Source organism: Nicotiana tabacum, chromosome 24 (assembly GCF_000715075.1).
Source record: "Nicotiana tabacum cultivar K326 chromosome 24, ASM71507v2, whole genome shotgun sequence".
Taxonomy (NCBI): Eukaryota; Viridiplantae; Streptophyta; class Magnoliopsida; order Solanales; family Solanaceae; genus Nicotiana; species Nicotiana tabacum.
In genome coordinates this window covers 18,052,226-18,070,021 of record NC_134103.1, presented here as the reverse complement: position 1 = coordinate 18,070,021, position 17,796 = coordinate 18,052,226, and positions in this window count along the sequence as shown.

The following is a 17,796-nucleotide window of genomic DNA, read 5'->3' as shown; positions in this document are numbered from 1 at the left end:
AAAGTGCCCCGCGTTCGCGAAGCGCAAAACTCAACTGACTAGAAAATCCTCTTACGCGAACGCGAAGGTCCCTCGCGAATACGGTGCCTTACAGAGCCTGGCCTACACGAACGTTTCCCATGACCGCAAACGCGAAGCCTTAAGGCCTAGTGCCCAAGTCTGCCTCACCCTTCTACGCGAATACGACCTCCCTCTCGCGATCGCGATGCACACTGACCCCCAACCTTCGCGAACACATTGCCCCCTTTGCGAACACGAAGAAAAATGCCTCGCATGCCTCCTAGATACTCTTCTCAAACACGAGACCTCTCTCGCAAACGTATATAAGGAAACTAGTAACAAAAAAACCAGCAATCTTCAAAGTCCAAAATTACTCCGTTAACCATCTGAAACTCACCCGAGGCCCCTGGGACCTTAATCAAATATACCATCAAGTCCCAAAACATCATACAAACTTAGTCGAGCCTTCAAATCACATCAAACAACATCAAAAACACGAATCGCACCCCAATTCAAGCTTAATGAAACTAAGGAAATCCAAATTTTACAACGGATGCCGAAACCTATCAAATCACGTCTGATTGACCTAAAAATTTGCACACAAGTCACAAATGACACCACAGACCTACTCCAACTTCCGGAATTATAATCCGACCCCAATATCAAAAAGTCCACTCCGGGTTAAACTTTCCAAAAATCCAACTTTCGCCATTTCTAGCCCAATTCCACTGTGGACCTCCAAAATGAAAATCTGGACACGCTCCTAAGTCCAAAATCACCCAACGGAGCTAATGGAACCATCAAAACTCCATTCCGGAGTCCTTTAAACATAAGTTAATACCCGGTCAATCATTTCAACTTACGCTTTCAATCATTAGACTAGGTGTCTCAATTTATTCTGAAACCTCTCCGGACCCGAACCGACTACCCCATCAAGTCACGTAATAGCTATAAAGCACAAAATGAGCAGTAAATGGGGAAACGGGGCTATAACTCTCAAAATAACCGGCGAGGTCGTTACACTCCAAATCCTCAGCGCATGAATAATGGCTGCCAACTCTAAGTCATGAACATGGTAATATTTCTCATAACATTCAACTGTCGCGCCGCGTACGCAATCACCATGGCATCCTGTACCAATACTGCACTGAGCCCAATATGAGATGCATCATAATACACCATTTAAGATCCTGAACCTGTGGGCAATACCAACACTAGCGTCGTAGTCAAAACAGTCTTGAGCTTTTGAAAGCTCAACTCACACTCATCCGACCACCTGAACGGAGCACCCTTCTAGGTCAATCTAGTCAATGAGACTGCTATAGATGAAAACCCCTCCACGAACCGGAGATAATAACCCGCCAAACCCAGGAAGCTCCGAATCTCTATAGCTAAAGTAGGTCAAGGCCAGTTTTGTACTACCTCAATCTTATTAGGATCCACTTTTATGCCCTATACAGATACAACATGCCCCAAAAAGGTGACAGAGTCTAACAAAAACTCACACTTCGAAAACTTGGCATATAACTGACTATCCCTCAAAGTCTGAAGTGCAATCCGAAAATGTCGCTCATGCTCATCTCGACTGCGGGAGTAGATCAAGATATCATCAATGAATACGATCGCAAAGGAATCCAAATAGGGCTTGAATGGTTCATCAAATCTATAAATATTGCCGGGGCATTTGTCAACCCAAATGACATCACTAGGAACTTGTAATGCACATGCCTATTGCTAGATTTGAGGTATTCGGAGGCCGATTTGCGAGGCAAGGACTTGCTAGTGGAGTGATTCGGTTTGCTTGATGTAAATATCTTATTTAAACTCTATTAAGACACCAGTTTCCTGAATTGTTGTGATAGCTACGTGCTATTGGGTGCTGTGGTTTATTTTATTATGTTCTAAAACTTAAATAATGTGTGGTTTAATGTGGTTTTTGGCTTGCCTAGTTGTAACGACCCGGCCGATCGTTTCGAGGGTTATAGCCCCGTTTTCCTTATTTCTACTTTTTTTGTGTTATTCAGCTATATTATGTTATATCGGGTTAGTTGGTTCGGGTCCAGAAGGAACTCGGAGTGAAATGAGATACTTAGTCTCATAATTGAAAATTTTAAGTTAGAAAAGTGGACCGGATATGGACCTATGGGTAAACAACCTCGGATTTGAATTTTGATGATTCCAATAGCTCTGTATGGTGATTTTGGGCTTAGGAGCGTGTCCGGAATATTATTTGGAAGTCCGTAGAGGAATTAGGCTTGAAATGCCGAAATTTAATTTTTGAGATATTTGACCGGGGGTTGACTTTTTGATATCAGGGTCGGAATCTGATTCTAAAAATTGCAATACCTTTATTATTTTATTTATGACTTGTGTGCAAAATTTGAGGTCAATCGGACGTGATTTGATAGGTTCCGGAGTTGTTTGTAGAAATTAGAAATTTCAAAGTTAATTAGGCTTGAATTGGGTTGTAATTCATGGTTTTAGCATTGTTTGAGGTGATTTGAGGGTTCGACTAAGTCCGTATGATGTTTTAGGACTTGTTGGTATATTTGGTTGAGGTCCCGAGGGGCTCGGGTGAGTTTCGGATGGTTAACGGGTTGGATTTTGGACTTGGAACTCTGCTGGAATTTTTCTGATGCACCATCTGGTTTCCTTCATCGCGTTCGCGAGCGGAGCCTCGCGTTCGTGAAGAGGAACTGAGAGGCTGGCAATTTTTTCTCTTCACATTCGCGAAGAGAAGATCACGTTCGCGAAGGGTGGACTGGGTGTGCTTTGCGAACGCGAGAGGTGTTAGGCATTCGCGAAGATGAGGTGAAGCAGCCGAAGACCCCCAGGCAATTGGTCTTTGCGTTCGCGTAGGGAGTGTCGCGTTCGCGTACTGAGGGGGAAAGAAGCATTGCGTTCGCGATGGGTCGAACGTGTTTGCGATGGGTCGAACGTGTTCGCGTAGAAGGCATTGAGGCAGAGGCATTTTGTGCTTCGCGAATGCGAGGGTGATGTCGCGTTCGTGAAAGAAGAATTTGGACGGGAGCTATTTTGTGCTTCGCGAACGCGAGGCACTGACCGCGTTCGCGAAGAAGAAAAGTCTGGGCCGTGGCGATTTGGAGCTCGGAAGTAGGGCGATTTTGGGTGTTATTCAGAGGAAACAACGGGGTAAGTGTTCTTAATTCAATATTGGTTAAATTACCCGAATCCATGGTTGTTTTTATCATTTAATTGGTGAATTGAGTTGGGAATATTTGAAAACCCTCTTGGTTTAAATTGAAGATTTGAGGGTCGAGTTGGGTTTGGATTTTTGTAAAATTGGTATGGTTAAACTCGTGGTTGAATGAGTTTCCGGATTTTGTAACTTTTGTCGAGTTCCGAGACGTAGGCCCCACGGGCGATTTTTGAGCTAATTTTCGGATTTTTATGGAAAATTATTATTTTCTAGTGGAATTAATTCCAATGAATTTTATTGACTGAAACGAATTATTTATGACCAGATTCGAGGCGTTTGGAGACCAATTCGCGAGGAAAGGGCATTGTAGAATAAGAATTTTGCGGTTTTAGTAAGTAAAGATTGTAAATCTAGTCCTGAGGGTATGAAACCCCGGATTTCGTATCATTCTACTATTTTGAAGTGACACACATGGTAGGTGATGGGCGTGTGGGCGTGCACTGTTGGGGATTATGACTTGGTCCGTCCCGTAGCAACTATAAAGTTTCATATTTTATGGAAATTATATGATACTTATATGTTTTAGAAAGAATTTATATAAATTGGGCTTAATGCCATGTTTGGGGCTTGCGCCAAAGCTGTTTGGACCCTTAGGGGCTGTTTCTTACCATCCTCTCATTGTTTTCGATTAAAAATCTATACTCAGTCATGTTTATACTTGTTTACCGCATAACTCAGTTTTATGACTCTATTTTGATGCATATAAATATTTTGGGCCGGATGCCCTGTTTTACTGAAATGCCCAAGTGGCTTGAGAGGTTTATGACTGAGTGAGGACGAGGGCCTGATTTGTGAGGATGAGTGTGGATCGGGGCTGCCCGCCTGTAGCATACTTTATGACTGAGTGAGGCCGAGGGCCTGATTTGTGAGGATGAGTGTGGATCGGGGCTGTCTGCCTGCAGCATACTTTATTATTATAGCACGTGAGTTGTCCGTGCAGATTATAGCGCTTGGGCTGAAGGAGCCCCTCCGGAGTCTGTACACACCCCCAGTGAGCGCAGGTACCTACTCAGTGCGAATGCCGAGTGCTGAGTGACTGGGAGGCATGAGTGATTGTGAGGTATGCCCGAGTGGCACGAGTGACTGTGAGGTTTGCCCGAGGGGCTATATATGAGTGATGTTTTACCCGAGGGATTGTTTATGATTTCATCATTTTTGCTCACCTTTGCATTGAGCCTTGTTTGAAAAACTATTGGAAAAATATCTTTAAATGATTTTACTGGAACCGGGTTTAAACGAGATGATTTTATTCAAACACTGATTTTTAAAGCATGTTGTACTTTACTGAGATTTCATGATATGAATGTTATATGTTTTATTGCTGGTAACTACTGCTCAGTCTTTATTTATTGTTGTTACTTACTGAGTTGGCGTACTCACGTTACTCCCTGCACCATGTGTGCAGATTCAGGTGTAGCTGGACACGGTAGCAGTTATTGAGTGTTCTGGTTGCCGATTGTTTCTTGGAGATAGCAAGGTAGCTGTTTGGCGATCGCAGCCCCTGCTCTTCTCCCTCTTATCTTCCCTAGTTGTATTTAGCTATTTTCCAGGCTGAGTTAGGCTTGATATTATTAGACAGATTGTAGTAGATGCGCATGAGTAGTGACACCCTGATGTCGGGATTTTCTTTTCTGCACTTTTGTTTTCTTTGATTTGAACTCCTTAAATGAAGGTTTTATGTTAAATAGTATTGAAATTATCTTTGAAATAAAAATATCGGTTTGTTTGGAAATGAGTCGGCTTGCCTAGTTCCACGATAGGCGCCATCACGACAGATTAGGTTTTTGGGTCGTGACACTAGTAACGCAATAAGCGTCCTCAAGACATGTGAGATTTGGGTCATGACACCTCCAATCTTACTTAAATCTTGTATATTGCCTCATCTATATGTTTCAATGAATTTCAACCATACCCGTTAAACAAATCCTCTTTTGACTAGTTTATTTAATATTGTATATTATTGATAATGAATTTTGACTCCAAATTAGTGTAATTCGCCTTCAAACTTCCTCAAATTTCCTATCATGTCTTATCTATGTGTTTTCAATGAAACACATCAATGCCCAATGAAAAAAAAAAATTACGTATGTTTTTTTAATATTGTATATCATTAGTACTTGTTTTTGGATTTTTTTAATAACATGACTAAAATGGCTAGTTCTTGGTAAAATTAGTTTTTTAGGTATATTTCTGTAAGATTCCCAAAACACCTATAGGCTTATTATGACGTACACATTGTAAAATTAAAGTTTAACGTAATCAAGTAGGAGTCTGGAAATGTGGGGGGGGGGGGAGAGGAGGCGGGGTAAAGAAAATCAAAAGCATTTATATTGATTTGGGACCACTGCAAAAGATATTCCCAATATGAAGATGATTAAATGAAATCTAAAGTAGAATGCTTTGAGAATAGAGATGTTGTTTTTGGGTACACCTCTTGTCTGGCTATTATTTTCTCCGGTCCATAATAAGTGATCAATTAGTCCTGGTATACTCATTAAGGAAATATAAAATTTTAGACAAAAATAGTTAATGCGACTAAATTATACTTAATTAAATATTGCAGCATAGTTAATGTGAGAAATATAAAAAAATTTAGGAATACGACATAAGGGTAATTTTGAAATCTAAAGTAGAATGCTTTGAGAATAGAGATGTTGTTTTGTACTCTCTCTATCCACAATAAGTGACCAATTAGTCCTAGTACACTCATTAAGAAAGTACAAAACTTTAGACAAAAATAGTTAATGCGACTAAATTACCCTTAATTAAATGTTGCAGCATAGTTAATGTGAAAAATAATTTTTTTTTAGGGATATGTCATAAGGGTAATTTTGAAAAAATAAATTAAATTTTTTTTTGATTATATAAATGGACATTTATTTTGTATCAAAATAAAAAGACAAATTATTCACTTATTGTGAACCGGAGGGAGTACATCATAATAAATCACACAATACCTCATTTTCTTGGATACGAACCTAAAATCTCAAAGTCAGTACCAACCATAATATCATCAAGTACAACCTGATAAATTTAATATTGATATTTCAAGTTATGAATTTATATCTACTATTTATTTTTATAGTTTAAATAACATTTAAGATCTTAGATTGAACCCATAAATTTTAAATAATCTTTAAGGTATTAATGTTGAACCTATTATATTTTTAGAGTTATGAGTTTATATTTATTATTTATTTTTATTTAATAAATTTTTATTTATAAATTATAAATTTATACTCCATGTCGAAATATATTAAGTTCGGACAAACATGGTAACACAAAACTGAATAGGACCGTGCTGATGTGTGGTTGGTTTTTCTTTCTTTCTCTATAGTCTATTCCTTTATTATCGGTAACAAAGCATTTATGGCAGCTTTGGAAGTAAATAGAATTGCTTTGACTCATTTGGCTTAATCTTAACTAAATGCTCTCTCCCAAAAACATCATTTTTGTAACGATTTGGCCGATCATTTTGAGTATTATAGCTCCGTTTTCTTATTTACTGTTCAATTTATGCATTACAGTTGCTTTATGACTTACCAGGTTAATTGGTTCGGGCCCGGTAAGATTTTGGAATGAATTGGAACAAATAGTTCCAAGGTTTAAAGCTTAATTTAAAATAGTGACCGAATATCAACTTATGTGTAAATGACCTCAAAATAGAGTTTTGATGATTCCAATAGCTCTGTATGGTAATTTTGGACTTAGGAGCGGGTGGAGAATTTTTTGGAGGTCCGTAGTGAAATTAGGCTTGAAATGACGAAAGTCAAATTTTTGGGAAGTTAGACCGGGGGGTTGACTTTTTTATATTGGGGTCGGAATCCGATTCTGGAAATTGCAATAGGTCCGTAATATGAAATTTGACTTGTGTGTAAAATTTGAAGTCATTCCGGATTGATTTGATGTGTTCCGACACAAGATATAGAATTTGAAAATTCAAAGTTCATAGATTTTGATTTGAGGTGTGATTCATCGTTCTGATGTTCTTAGGTGTGATTTTAGCCCTCGAGTAGATCCGTATTTTGTTATGGGACTCGTTGGTATATTTGGTTGAGGTCTCGGGGGCCTCGAGTGAGTTTCGGACGAGGTTCGGATCAATTTCGTTGCATATTGCATTGTTGAAGGCTACTGGTTCTGGTATTTTCACACCTGCGGAAATGGACTCGCAGGTGCGATGGTCGCAGAAGCGACGATGAGGTTGCAGAAGCGAGGGAGTGCTGGCTGGGCAGTGCACGCAGATGCGAAGTCGCATCTGCGCTTGGCTTTCAGCAGAAGCGGCCTGGCTCGCAAATGCGCCCACTTTTCCGCAGAAGCGGGGTCACAGGTGCGACCTCTTGACCGCATCTGCAAAGGTGCTCGGCAGAACTCTTTAAGTTCGGGGTTTCGCTATTTTTCACCATTTTCGGATTTTGGAGCTCGGTTTGGGCGATTTTGGAGAGGAATTGTTTCACACAACTTTGGGTAAGTGTTCTTGACTCCCTTGTGATTATATTCCATGAATTAATCCTCGTTTTCGGTGTTAGAATAATGATTTTTCGAGAGAAATCGAAGGAAATTCCTATATTTCATAAAAAAGAATTTTTGAGTTTTGAACATCGATTTGGAGTCGTAATTAAATGAAATTAGTATGGTTGAACTTGTAATTGGATGGGTTATCGAATTTATTGGGAAAATATTAGTATTTTGATATTGAATTAATTCTTATAATTGTGTGGACTGAATCAAATTTATTGTGGCCAGATTCGAGTCGTACATAAGTTAAACGCGTAGAATGGAATTTTTGGAGCATTGTTTAGCTTGCTCGACATTGGATTCGGCTTGTTCGAGGTAAGTAACTCTTCTAATCTTGGAGCTGAGAGTATGAACCCTGAATATACGTATTATGTGGATTGATGAAGGTGACGCACATGCTAAGTGACGGGCGTGTGGGTGTGCACCATAAAAATTGTGACGTTATTATTCCGTGGAATATTGTAGCCAAATAATCTTGGCATTTTCCATGCAGTTTTATGTGTTAAAGAAATTGAGTAGAGAATCATATTAAAAATCATGTTTAGGCTATGTGCCAGTGTTATTGGGACCCACATAGGTCATATTATTGTGAATTATTTGTTTTAAAATTGAAAATTCATACTCAGTCATATTCATTTCATTGTATAACATATTTAAGTCTCTATTGTTATTTATTGATACATCTTATCATCATTTTCGAGCTATTTTCATGACATTGGAAGCCCATGAGAGAGAGACTATAGAGATTGATGACTGAGGGAGTGAGTTGTCTTTGCGATTTATAGCGCTTGGGCTGAATGAGCCCCTCCGGAGTCTGTAGACCCCCGTGAGCGTGGATGATACTATTGAGGGATGGATTTTCCTGGATATGGATTTGTCCGAAGTACTTACTACCTGGAGATGGATTTCTCCATAGGGTTGGATAACCCTTTTTCTTCGGTACTGGGTGACTTATAGTCGGTGTTGTATATGTTCCGGGATGGATTTCCCTGGGCCGTATGGGCCATATACAGTACCGAGTGATTGAGCATGATGAGTTGAAAGTGAGAAGCAGTGAGATTGAGTACTCTGAGAGTGTGAGTACATGATTCATCTCTGAGATACATGGCATTGGCATGCACACATGACATACATGCATAGAGACGTATTTTCCTCATGTTGTACGGTATCACGTCATTTATGACTTTTACACACATTGATAAGTGAGCATAGAGAGGTATTTCACACTTGCTATTTAGAAAGGAAATGAAACACCTTATTTATTATTGAAAGGATTTTGGAAAAATTATTGTTTTCAAACTTATTCATATTTTTGGCAAATTCCGGTAAACGATTTGGGTTTTCACTGATATACTTGAAAGGCAGAACTATTTTCAGAAATCATGATTTTGTTGAGCATTTTATCTTTGAGTTACTTCTTTTATTACTTGTTTTATGTTGTTATGGACGGTTGTGGACTATTAGTTTTGGACCCAACCTTGGTACAAGCTCGTCACTACTTTTAACCTAAGGTTAGGTTTGTTACTTATTGAGTACATGGGGTCGGTTGTACTCATACTACACTTCTGCACCTTGCATGCAGATTTTGGCTGCTGATGTTGCTATGTTCGTTGGGAGCTGGATCTAAAGATGTACCTGCGCTCCAGTTGTAGCTGCCTCTTGTTCATGGTAGCCTTATATTCATAAAACTATATTTATGTACTTTTCAAACAGATGATGTATTTACTTCTTACCAGTGTTGTATATTCTATTCTTAGAAGCTCATGATTTGTACTACCAGTTCTTGGGGAATGTATAATTAAGATCTTTATTTACTTAAATTGCGTTAATAATTGTTATTGGAATTGGATAATTGAAAGTTGGCTTACCTAGCGGGTTGGGTTAGGTACCATCACGACTAGTTGGATTTTGGGTCGTGACAAGGTGGTATCAGAGCCCTAGGTTTATAGGTTCTACAAGTCATGAGCAAATTTCTAGTAGAGTCTTTCGGATCGGTATGATGACGTCCATACCTATCTTCGAGAGGCTACAGGGCATTTAGGATATATAATTCCCATCTTTCCTTCCTTATCATGCGGAATTGATTCAGCTTGAGACATAACTCTTTGAATTCCTTCCACGCGTTCGTATGCTCACATGAGCACTCGGTATCAGTTGTGCATCACCGGCTTGTGATTTTATGAACGGAGTTCGAGAGTGTATACTGTGTTTTGGTGATTGGCCAGTCTGGATGACTTGAGGCCATGGTTAGACCGCAACTTAAGCTCGGTAGCTTCTGTAGTAACTTCTATAATTGGACACATATGTCCGGTAATGTCCCTACGAGTGGAATTTGTGGCTCGATGAGCGGTGGGATGACTATGTAGTGAGTGTGATGTGACTGCGAGATGTGTTCAGATTATTTGAATGTGACGAGAAGGATTTCCTTGAAATGTAAAGGAAAGGTCATTGGGTGCTTGATTTTCGTTTTGATGTGACGTACAATCTCGAGTGTGAATGTTTTGAAAGATATTACACGTTGTTAATTTTTGGGGTAAATTAAATTCTCGTGTCTTATTAATGAGTTTGGACTCAGAAAGATTAAGTGATTTCATATTAATTATGGTTGCGAAAGGGTATAACAAGATGCCAATTTGAGACTAAGCAGGTGGGTTATCTCCTGCGGAATAATCTATGTAGGTGTGTTCCTTATGATGTGAATAGAGAGTTTATTTTCTGTCGGCGGGGCGTATGTGTTGAAACTTGAATTTGAGTCTGGTTGAGAAAATTGATTTGAGTGTCAAGAGAATGAATGCGATCTCAGCAGACGATTGGGTTTTTTTTATGGTTGGCGTGGTATGAGCTTGAGAAGAATTTTCGTTGAACTGAACGCGGTGTTATGGCAGTAATAGAGTATGGGTACTGTGAATTATCGAGTATTTTAATTTATGGCTTTGAGCCAATTGGGGGAGCCTGCTATTAATAATTCAATTTCATAGTTATATGTTAAATTTTAGTTTTGGTCTGAGGCATATTTGTGGATTAGTTATGACTTGCAGAGGTTGAGATCGAGGATGATTAGAATACTGAAATTCCTAGATACGGGATATATTGCACTTTATGAGTATATGAAAATCATGGGAGAAGTGAGTTGTTAATTGGGAAAGATGTAGTGCGCACGAAGTAAGAATTTGATTGGTGGTATTAGGGCAGGGTTACATCTTTAAGTATGGTTGTGCTAATGAGGCACGTGTCTTTCATCCCATTTGGGTGGTGCAATTTAGATTTGAGCAAAATGGGTGACTCCTGAGAAGGTTTTAATGGGTTCGAGAATTATATATAGCAATCGAGAAGATTTGTGTGTGGATAGAGTCTGAGATTTATATTTAGTGGTGTCGGGATTTGCGATAATTCTATATGACTATGGATTCTACATTTCAGTATAAGAAAAGGGAAGAAGAACAATTTTAAATTCACATAAGGTATTTTCAGAGTGAGTGTTACGGTTGTGGTATTTATGGAGGTGTTTAAGAAGAATACAGTGGCTTATGGACCTTAGGGCGATGTGGTATTATGTTAGGATATCTTATAGTGAGCTTTGGGTAAGGATCATTGTGTTTTAATAAGGAGAATTGTCAGGTTGAGGGTAATTCAGAAAAAACTCGGAGAAATTAGGACAAATGGGTAACATGCTGGATCAATATGGCGATGGTATGCTCGGTTCTTTTGATTCTACGATAAGGTGGGGCTTTACGGGTGGTTTGTTGCAATTCTTTTGGATTTGGCAACCTGTGTGGCTTAGTTGAGTTAGAGAGATTCGGTTCTGATGGCTTGATTATGTACAAATGGATTCCAAGGAATTCTCGAGGATTTCTACCACAGTTTGAGATGGATATTACCTACCGGCCTGAGGAACAAGTTGAGTATTGTTATTTTCTACCGGATGGGATCAAATAGAAGGCTTCTGGCTGATCAGATTTGTATTCTACTTGTGACTCAGAATGATTATGAGGTTCTCGTATTTTTTATATGATGGCATGATAGATGTGAGTGTTGTGCGGGGTTTAGATTTACATGTACAAGGTGGCAGTTCATTCTTGAAAAGAGAGATCACGAATTTTGGACAGAATGGTCAGCCTCAAATATTTAGATGAATATTATGACTGCTCGGTAATCCCTAAGAAGAGTGTGCATTTCAAAAAGTGCATAGTGTTTTGATTTACGGGTGTTCATTGGTATTGCGGTACTCACCTGGTTGATAGACTGCTGATATTTAGATTATTTTTCCATGTGGCACGGGAGAATTATAGAAGTATTCCTCCTGAGATGATCATGCATGAAAGATGTGTTAGTCATTCTAGTGATGGAGATTAGATCAGAAATGGTGATTCGCGTGTTCTAGGGATTGGGAGACTAGGAGTTGTCAGGAGCAGATTATTTCATGGTTGCGGACTGTGAAGTCGTGGCCGAAGCTAGCCAGATAATAGTATCTTTATGACTCAGTCATTGTGGATTTTCGGAGGGTTATTTATCTATTTGTGGGTGACCAGAGTTGATTTGGGGGTCCATTGGTAGGCCCAAATTAGGATGTGTATTCTACTGGGTCGGATTAGTTAGCTCCATACTGCTATTATTGAGGGATGTGCCATTCGGGTGATGTTGAGCTTTTTCGTATTCTGAAATGATCTGTGAGTTACTTTTTTATGCTACAAGGAGTTGTGATTCATTGGTTATATTCTTTCGGGTTTGTGTGGCACTGTGTCAATTGCTTCTCCATGGTTATGGTAATGAACTTTGAGTAATTGATGTCGGATTGCGTGTGGTTATTGATTTTGAGCATGGTGGCTGAGGTATTTCATATGGATCAGTGTTTGGATGGGGTCGCGCATTTGCGGCAGAGTTATGTTGAGATATGATCCTTGGTGTTAGATTAATATGTTATGGTTATATGGTGTGTGATGGGTTCTTAGCATTGCGTTGGGGTGGTACCCGTCGAGCTTGCGGGACGGTTCTCTTGTTTGAGTCATTTTCGTGATTGAGTACATTTGAATTGTTGTGTATTGGCACACGGATGGCACGGTTTGTGGCTCTAAGTTATATTAATATGGCGTGTTTGTGGGATTGTTGTATTTAATAATGTAAGGTCATTGGACCTAGAATGGGTACTATCATGTTTGATTACAGTATATTCGGAAGGATAATATTGAAAGTCGGCTTAATAAGTGATTATAGTCCTGGTTGGGGCGAGAGAGCTCCATGACCTGTTGATTTGATAAGGGGTCATGAGATTTCCTACGTGTTTCTTTTATTATCAACAATGCACGAAGGTTTTGGGACGAGGTTTGGTTCGATATGGGTTTAATACTAGTACTTGGTTGGTTTGAAGTAGTTACTTTGATCGGGAATGGTGCTACGAGCATGCGAGTTGTGTACTATTTTAGGTGATTATGTCCTTGGTTATGGTTATGGATCGATGCAGCTTGTTCAGACTCATACAGTGTGTAAATGTAAGTTTCGTGTCTTGAAAATAAATTATGAAGGTTAGGAATTGAATTCCAAGGTTTTTGGGGTAAGGTTAAATTAATGATTTTCAGTTGTATTGTGTTGTCAGGCCTATATGGAATAGAGTGGCGTGGGATCACCCCCGGATACGTGTGTGGTAAGATGGAATAGTGATGAGATGGCGTGGAAACAACTCTTGGCACGTTCGAGAATTGAACGTATGCTTAGGTGGGGGAGGAGAATGTAATGACTCAGCCAGTTGTTTTGAGTATTACAACCATGTTTCCCCATTTACTGCTAAATTTATTCTTTACAATTGTTTTATGAATTACCGGATTAATTGTTTCGGGACCAGTGAGGTTTTGGATTGAATTGGAAGACATAGTTCCAAGGTTTAAAGCTTAAGTTAAAATAGTGATCGAATGTCGACTTATGTGTAAATGACCCCGGAATGGAGATTAGATGATTCCAATTGCTTCGTATGGTGATTTTGGACTTAGAAGCGGGTCTTGAGAATTATTTTGGAGGTCCGTAGTGGAATCAGGCTTGAAATGGCGAAAGTCAAATTTTTGGGATGTTTGACAGGGGGTTGACTTTTTGATATCGGGTTCGAAATCTGATTCTGGAAATTGGAATAGGTCCGTAATGTGAAATGTGACTTGTGTGCAAAATTTGAAGTCATTCCGAATTTATTTGATGTGTTCCGGCACAAGATATAGAATTTGAAAGTTCAAAGTTCATAGATTTTTATTTGAGGTGTGATTTGTCTTTCTGATGTTGTTAGGTGTTATTTGAGGCCTCAAGTAGGTCTGTATTATGTTATAGGACTCGTTGGTATATATTTGGTTGAGTTCCCGGGCCTCGAGTGAGTTTCGGACGAGGTTCAGATCAGTTTCATTGCATATTGCATTGTTTAAGGCTGCTCGTTCTGGTATTTTCGCACCTGCGGAAATGGACTCGTAGGTGCGATGGTCGCATAAGCGATGATGAGGTCGCAGAAGCGAGGGAGTGCTGGCTGGGCAGTGCTTGCAGGTGCGCAATATTTTCCGCAGATGCGGAGTCGCATCTGCGCTTGGATTTCCGCAGAAGTGGCCTAGCTCGCAAATGCGCCCACTTTTCCGCAGAAGTGGGAGTCGCAGGTGCGACCACTTGACCGCATCTGCGAAGGTGCTGGGCAGAGCCCTTTAAGTTCAGGGGTTCGCTATTTTTCACCATTTTTGAATTTTGGAGCTCGGTTTGGGCGATTTTGGAGAGGAAGTTTTCCACACAACTTTGGGTAAGTGTTCTTGACTCCCTTGTGATTATATTTCATGAATTAATCTTCATTATGGTGTGAGATTATCTGATCTTCAAGATAAATCGAAGGAAATTCCTATATTTCATAAAAAAGAATTTTTGAGTTTTGAACATCGATTTGGAGTCGTAATTGAGTGAAATTAGTATGGTTGAACTTGCAATTGGATAGGTTATCGGATTTTGTGAGTTTCGTCGGAATTCTAAGACGTGGGCCCCACAGACAATTTTTGGAGTGTAATTTCATATTTTTGTGGGAAAATATTAGTATTTTAAAATGGAATTAATTCTTATAATTGTGTGGACTGAATCAAATTTATTGTTGCTAGATTCGAGCCGTTCAGAAGTTGATATGCGCATAATGGAATTTTTGGAGCATTGTTTAACTTGCTCGACATTGGATTTCGCTTGTTCGATGTAAGTAACTCTTCTAATCTTGGAGCTGAGAGTATGAATCCTGAATATACGTATTATGTGGATTGATGAAGGTGACGCACATGCTAAGTGACGAGCGTGTTGGCGTGTACCATAGAAATTGTGACGTAATTGTTCCGTAGAATTTTGTAGTCAAATAATCTTGGCATTTTCCATGCAGTTTTATGTGTTAAAGAAATTGAGTAGAGAATCATATTAAAAATCATGTTTAGGCTATGTGCCAATGTTATTGGGACCCACAAAGGTCATATTGTTGTGAATTATTTATTTTAAAATTGAAAATTCATAGTCAGTCTTATTTATTTCGGTCACGAACCAATTTTCCCTCCGTTCGGTATCGTGATGGCACCTAGTCTTAGGGACTAGGTAAGCCTAACAATAATTAAAACAACAATATTTTTTAAATAGAATCTCTTAAAATTCCCAAAACCGGTAGTACAAGTCATAAGTTCTACAGGGTGTTTGCTAGAAAACTCTAAATACAACTGTCCAGAAATAAGAATAAACAGTGCAAAACAAAAATTGGAAGGTGACTCTGAAGCCTGCGAACGCAGCAACAGGTTTACCTTGAGTCTCCACAGCAACTGTCCACACAGCTAGCTAACGAACAAGTACCTGGATCTGCACAAAAATGTGCAGAAGAGTAGCATGAGCACACCACAGCGGAGCCCAGTAAGTATCAAGACTAACCTCGGTGGAGTAGTGACGAGGAACAGTCAAGACACCCACTGGTCTAATAAACCAAACAGATATAAGTACATGAATAACAGAAGTATGATGTCTACATAAATACTATGCAATATGGCTCACAATACAGTAATGGCATTAAAGCAAGAAACAACAAGTATCAGCGAAATATCATGAAAATGATGCAGACAAAGTGAATGGAACACAACCTAAATCTGGAATCACGAATACAGCAAGGACAAGTAATAACTCAGTAATTACAACCGCTTTTACATCAGATTTTAGTCAACAACTCCATGAGGTACCGAACCTCGGACAATACACAACTCACGGGTCTTAATACCTGAACCCTAACACTTGGCATCTTGTGCCCTCAAAATACCTCATAACCACACTGACGACTCACGTGCCAATAGAGCCATTCTCACATAGAAGACAAGTAAACAAGGGTGAGCATCTATGCTCAACAATATCAAGAACACCTCTTATCCGATAAGAGTGCTTAACTGCGTGTATGCTTGTGCAAGTGTCCTAACATAGTCCATACCAGCAAATAAGCATACAGAAGAAGATGAACGGACAACACATAGAATATTTTCTCACAGCTTTCACAAGATAAAGCTCACACAGGTATGTATACCACTACACAAATGTAAACAACAAGAATGCCCCCAGGCCATAAATCATCACAAATCAATCCCTGACACAGCCCACCTTGTCTCGCCACATGTGTAATAGTAACATAAATGCCCGCCTTGTCTCGCCACACGTGCATAATAATGTTCCCACCTTGTCTCGCCACATGCGCAACCCACACATATATATATCCCACCTTATCACGCCGCATGTGCAAATATCAATAGTAAAAATAGCATGGCAGAAACCTCGTGCAACCCCTTAACAACAACCGCACGGTAGAAACCTCGTGCATCGCCACAACAGGTACCACATCAACGATGATAATTATACAAAGTACGACAAGTAAATCAACTCAAGAATTTTAATTCACAAAGAAACGGTAGAACCAATTCACAAGGAATAACCACAATAAAGAATGCTAGGCGTAAAGAGAACAACTCAACAAAGGGAAACTAATGTGTATCAACGATTCCACAATATATATTTCAACAACAGGGAAACTAACACGTGTCAAATAATTCCAAATAAAACAAGTCGACTAAGATATAGGATATCTAAAATTTCTTTTAAGGTTGAGAAATTACTAAGGATTTTCAACAATTTAAATAAGAATAAGCAACGAAAAGATAATCATAACCTCAATTAACACTGAACAAATTATAAGATGATATAATAATAATTTCAAATAAAGATAAGCAGTTATGAAAAGATAGCATGACAATAGAGGAGGTAAAATCTTCAGTTAAGTCAAATAAGAGTCAAATAGGCAATAAGAGTGAATCCTGAAAGCAATTAATTCTAATTAAAGCATGTAGAGGTGAAACTACTAAATAGGAACTTAATCATATCAAGAATAACTTCATACTCAGTGAATATAAGGACCTAAGAATCCTAAAAGGCCAACTTTTCACATATAAGTCCGAGCGCGCACTCGTCACCTCGCGTGCATGGACTACAATCAACTTAGAAGACTCAAATCCTAAGGGAAAAATCCACCACACAAGGTTAGGCAAGATACTTACCTCGAACCAAGCTCAAACAATCGGTAAGAATGCCATTTCCTCAAATATCCAGCTCTGAATGGCCCAAATCTAGCCAAACACAATTGCATAATATGAATACAACAATAACAGACTTATCTAATCAATGAAATCAATATTTAATAAAAATTCTGAAATTCGCCCTAAAAAGTCGTCCTGGGCCCACATCTCGGAATCGGGTAAAAGTTATAAAATACGAACACCCATTCATTCACGAGTTCACTCGTACCAAAATTATCCAAATCCGATGTCTAAATCCCAATCAAAACTCAAAACTCTTAGTTGAAGAACTTCTTCCCATTTTTCCTAAATTTTCAATCCAAACCCGAAATTTAATGAAGAAAACAACTATAGATTAATGAAATACAATCAAGAGCGAATTGGAAATCGTTACCCCAAAGCTCTCTCTCAACATCCCTCGAAAATAGCCAATTCCCGAGCTCCCAAGTCCAAAAATAAAGAAATGAATCAAACCCTCGATTTTCC